The sequence below is a fragment of the Sinocyclocheilus grahami genome, unplaced genomic scaffold, assembly GCF_001515645.1.
Source record: "Sinocyclocheilus grahami isolate Dianchi unplaced genomic scaffold, SAMN03320097.WGS_v1.1 scaffold2268.1, whole genome shotgun sequence".
NCBI classification, from domain to species: Eukaryota; Metazoa; Chordata; class Actinopteri; order Cypriniformes; family Cyprinidae; genus Sinocyclocheilus; species Sinocyclocheilus grahami.
Genome location: NW_015507447.1, coordinates 125,952 through 131,565, shown reverse-complemented (window position 1 = coordinate 131,565; position 5,614 = coordinate 125,952). Strand labels below are relative to the sequence as shown.

Sequence of the window (5,614 nt, the reverse complement as noted above, 5' to 3'; positions counted from 1 at the left end):
TTCTTTGGTCATTTCAGAATGTTCAAATGATGCTTATAATGTGGAAAAGGATGAATAATGGGAATCTAAGCCATAATCACTCCCAAGAGCCCACGGATAACTGCACCGTGGTCATTTGTTTGAAAGTTGTGAACACTTTAAATTTAGCTTTTTAATACTTTTTGTAATTTGAAAATTGCAGAACTTTAATGACCTGGCTTACCTGAATGTTGTCAGTCATGTTCAAACCTTTGTTTGGGAAATAAAAATGTAGGCATACTGATCATAATGACCAGTTATTATTGAGGTAAATCCCATACACTTGGATAATTAGACACTGGGTTAAATTTTCACTATGTGGATGCTACTCAGTTTCTGCCTGTATGAATGAAAGTGGTGGTTGAAAGCCTAAAATCAATTATCTGTAAATACACGTTTTGAATTTTGGTGACCAAAAACAACGTGAGAAACAAAAAGCTGCGTGTTTGTAAAAAGTGATTCCATATTTCTTTTTCCAGTGGAAATGTTTTCTGAATCAGAAGAGAAATATGCACATAAAGCACTGTTTACCAGCAAAAACCGTTCTAAACAAATATGTGGGTGAGAGGACAACAGAGGATGGACTTTTTCCACGTTATTATGGATTATAGAGATGCATTTTGGCCAGAAGCGACAGTTTAAAGGTAAAATGCCTTTATGATGGATTTTTTCTTACAAGCTTGCATCTTTTCACTTCACAAGACATTGACTTGATGGATTAGAGTCGTGTGGATTGTGTTGGTTTTATCGGCTGTTTGGACTCTCCTTCTGACGGCACCCATTCACTGCAGAGGATCCATTGGTGAGCAAGTGATGCAATGCTAAATTTCTCCAAATATGTTCTGATGAAGAAATAAACTCATCTACATCTTGGATGGCCTGAAAGTGAGTAGAATTTTCACAGATATTCAGTTTTTGGGTGAACTATTCTTTTAAATATTCCTCTTATTACAAATATTAAAAACACATTCCATATGGATTTAATGGGATTTTAGCATGTAAAGAGTGTAAACTAAAACTTCTTAACCACAGCATTCTTACATTGTGGTGTTGAGGCAGTATCTCACCTCTTGTCTTTTGGCTGAGTCAGGTTTTTCTGAAGCTAGAATCGTTGGCTTAGACGTGGATTGGACACAGAGTTTCCCAGTTGTGATGCCATAAATATTTTGGTTCTTTGGGCTGATTCCCTGTTGCTGTTTCTGTTTCTGGGAAGTCAGATGTCTTAAAGACAACCATCATTATTTACTTTCTTGTCTAATTAAGATCAGAAGAGTGCAAAGAAAGGCCAGCCACCTTAACTGAAATCATTTAGTAACTGAACAGTTTATGTCTGAAACTATTAGTGATTCATGTTTAATGCATTTGTCATATACACTTTTATCTGAAGCGACTTCAGGTTTACGCATTTTATCGGGTCATGCTTTCCCTTTGAAAAATGAAACCTTGATATTTTTAGTGCCTTCCTGGTAGGATGTGTAATACAATGTAAATCCACAATTCAATATTTTTAGTGTTTTTTTTAATTAAATGGCATCATTGACTGCTTCACTGTTTTGGCCACAATGTGTGAAATAATTTTAGTGTTTTTGCTATTGTGTGGAGTTTTTGCAGTTGTTTGCTCTCCCAAATGTTAAAACTGATTGTTCTTGCAGTGTGATGCCTAAATCATCCCAGGACATGGAAATTCCAGATGCCTGCACATGTAGCCAACACTTGCAAACCAAAGTGTGTGTATATAGCGTTACCACTCTCTAACGCTTTCACTTTCACTTGGAAACTTAAATCATTTTTTACAATCATTTTTTTTACTTATTGACATAAGTTTGAATGCACAAGTACATCAGACAAAGCAGCATTAAACGTCACTTTTTCTTTTTTATCTGCGTTTACTCTTGTCATGCACTCAGTTGAGTCAGTTTGCAGGCAGATTTTAACCACTTGACTGTGTTTTGTAGGTGCAAAGGACATGTTTCGTGCTTACCAGGATATGAGGGAGACCAACTGGAAAAACTCAGACAAGTATTTCCATGCACGCGGGAACTATGATGCTGCAAGCAGGGGCCCCGGAGGCAGATGGGCAGCCGAAGTGATCAGCTATTTCATCTGTGGCAGATTTGACATGATTTTATTCCTCAGAAGTTAATTTGAGCACTTACAGTAAACAAACATATTTGCTTCCTTGCACTATAGCATGCAAGAGCAACTCAGTGTGCTAGTATAGATGTTTAAATTATTATTTAATTGCATTAAATCACTAGTAAATCTAGTAAATTATTCAGATGCTGAAGCTGACCAGGATGCCAATCGCTGGGGACGTAACGGCGGTGACCCCAACTGCAACAGACCGAAAGGCCTTCCCGAGAAGTACTGAAAAGAAGATTCATTCATTCAGATTCTTCATTTATGACATCAAAAATGCAATCTTTAAGTTTTAGCATCATTCAGTCTATGTAACATGCTCTAGTGTCTTAATAAAGCAAGCAAATTAATTTATAGTTGTGTATATATTTTTTTAATACGTCACTCATTGTTTATGTTGGAGCGCCACCAGTTGGTCATTCAAGCACTAGAAAGTTTGGGGCCACTGCGGGCAAAAAAATCTTCCCCACACGGGCAGCCCTCTGTGGGCCCCAATACCAGCGTGAAATGGGGCCCAGGTAGGGTCCGAGTGGGCACAAAGCAGAGTGGGCCCATAACATGCCCACAGGCATGTCCACACTGTGGGCTGGGTGTGGACACAGTGGGGAGAGTATGGGCTGGCTGTGGGCATAATGGGGAAAGTGTGGGTACACTGTGGGTTGGGTGTGGACACCATGGGGAAAGAGTGGGAATACTGTGGGCCAAATTTTGCCCTCTATTTGTCCTAAGTAGCGTCCCAGCTGAAAATGTGTACCTAGGGCCCCAGTAGACCTCACAGTATGCCCACACTTTGGAGGGAAATGTGGACATAAACCTGTGTAGGGCCTTTGCAGCCTTAACAAATAACAAAACTTTGTACCTGCAGAATGCTGCAATATTACTATTAATGCACATGCAGAATAATTGCACATGTTGAAAGTAGAAGTAATAAATTAAGAGTCATACATTTTAAATACTTTGATTTATTCACGGCCATGTAAAAAATGCAGAAAATACACTGCTCAAAAGTTTAGGATCGGTAAGATCTGTAAATGTTTTTGAAAGAAGTCTCTTGTGCTCACCAAAACTCAATTTATTTGATCAGAAATTCAGGTAAAGCAGTAACATTATGAAATATTACAATTTTAAATAACTGTTTTAATATTAAAAAAAACTGTTTTACTATTATGTTTAATTTGAATTTTCAGCAGTCATTACTCCAGTCTTCTGTGTCATACAATCCAACAGAAATTATTCAAATATTCTGTTTTGGTGCTCAATAAACACTTATCATCAGCAGTCTCGGAAATTTCATTTGTGGAAACAGTGATACTTTTTTTCAGGTTACTTTGAATAGAGCTTTAAAAAGAGCGGCATTTTGTTTAAAATAGGATTTTTGTCCAACAATGTAAAAGTTTTTACTGTCACTTTTTATCAATTTAATGCGCCTTGCTGAATACAAGTAATTTCTTAAAGAAAAAAAACTTTCTGACCCCAAACTATTGAACAGTAGGATATATTGAATAGATTTATAAAACAGAACAATGACCAATTATAAATACATCAGAGCATTAAGTAGATATTATAGATAATTATAGATAAATCAATCCCCTAAGGGGCACCAGTAGAGCTCTGCCTGATCTCTGATTCTGATCTTTTGGTTCTTCTGCTCCTTCCACCGTCCCAAGTCTCTTACGTTACAGAGTCACTTTAATAGAAGTTTCCATTTTAGATGCTGTGGCCAGGCTGCTTTTTGTTCCAGCATCTACCTGAGAAAGAAAACAACAATTAAAAGGTAAATATGTTTACGCACAAACGTTGTTTTCTCAAAAACACAATCACATACGTACATGCTGCCAACATATTATTGTAGCCCAGTTTGTGATGATTATGGTGCTACTAAACTTTAGCCATTAAAATGTTTATAAGCAACTGAAAAAAGCACAAATGTCAGGGCATGTCAAAACTTCTCCAGGGCCCCAAAACACCCTCGGACCCCAGAGGGTTAAAAAAAAAAAAAAACCAAAAAAAAATCAAAGTTTATACCTCAGGAAGTCTCCCAGGGCACTAATATTTTTTTGTGGAACTTTTTTTAGTGTTAAAAATAAACGTATGCTTTATTGATGGCAGAGATACACAGAGAGTGACAAAGAGTGCGAATGAACTGCATGACTAAATGAGACAATGAGAGCGCAGTGGTTGATTGAGATTGAGATTAAGGGATAATTCCTTTACAACATTTTCAAATTTCAGTTCTAAACACATGTTGACTCACATACATATCCATATCCAATATGTGTGTGTTGTGTTAATTTTTCCCACTTCAGCAACAGAAAGCATTATTGAGTACATAATTACAAATGGTTTTAACACAAGGTTAAGTTATATTCTGGCAAAACACTGCAATATTACTAGGGCTGACCCCGAATAGTCGACGATTCGATGCTTCGATAGGAGGCGCCTTATTCGACTCACAGTCGAATATTCGCGGGGTGTTATGATCCTGCCATTTTGGCTATATGGGGGTGCTCAAATGTCTGATTTCAAATAGTTTTTCTCCCAAAGTTAATATACAGCCTATTAAGATAATGCTGTAAATAAGAATCTGAAAAGAAAGAAGCTTTAAATAAATATTTTAACGTGCGACCACCCCTATAGATTTAAGTTTCACTTTCTATAGTCCGTAACTGACAGAGGAGCATCTTGACGGCAGGGATTTAAAACTTTAACAAAACTCAAATTGACACAGGCAGAGTGAAAGACTGGATTTTTTCGATCAGGTAGGGTACAAGTGATTTCAAAACATTTCAGCCGGTTTATATATATCGTGTATATATTATTTATCTCGTATAAGATGTATTTGGTTGAGTTGCGCTGCAGTAAAACGCTGATTATCTCTTTAGGGCGCAGCGCGAGCAGGACAAACAACAATGCATAATATTAATAGCTATAACTGGGACTGTCATATACATAACATTATAATGAGAACACTATTATAATAAAACGCTTTTATTTTTAAATGTTTGTTTAAAACAATTTTTTAGAGTTTAGTTGCCGTGTTTCTGCACGTTGTTGCGTGAAGAACGCGTCCACAAAAGGAGTTCATTCATGCATTCGGGGCATTTTGTGCATCACAGCGCATCAGAAGGACATCAGAACACGCTACATCACTGCACCACACACTAAACCACAACCATTCAGCTCACTGAATCCTTAACTGTAACTATAATAACTGAAACAATAACTATAATGACCGCTACAATGATAACTATAATGGTGAATATAATAACAATAATGACAATGATAACTTTAATGGTAATTATAATAACTGCATCGATAGCAATAACAACAACTATAATAAGTACAATAACTACAATAGTAACTATAATAACTATAACTATATAACAACAGCAACAATAATGCTACCTATGATATCTATAATGATAACTATGTAACTACAACAATAATAATATCTATA

At 36.5% G+C, this 5,614-nt stretch overlaps 1 pseudogene; it reads left to right on the top strand.

Annotated features, from left to right (window-relative positions):
- Positions 1-1,969: 1,969 nt before the first annotated feature.
- On the top strand, positions 1,970-2,494 carry LOC107574559 (serum amyloid A-3 protein pseudogene; annotated as a pseudogene).
- Positions 2,495-5,614: the final 3,120 nt, after the last annotated feature.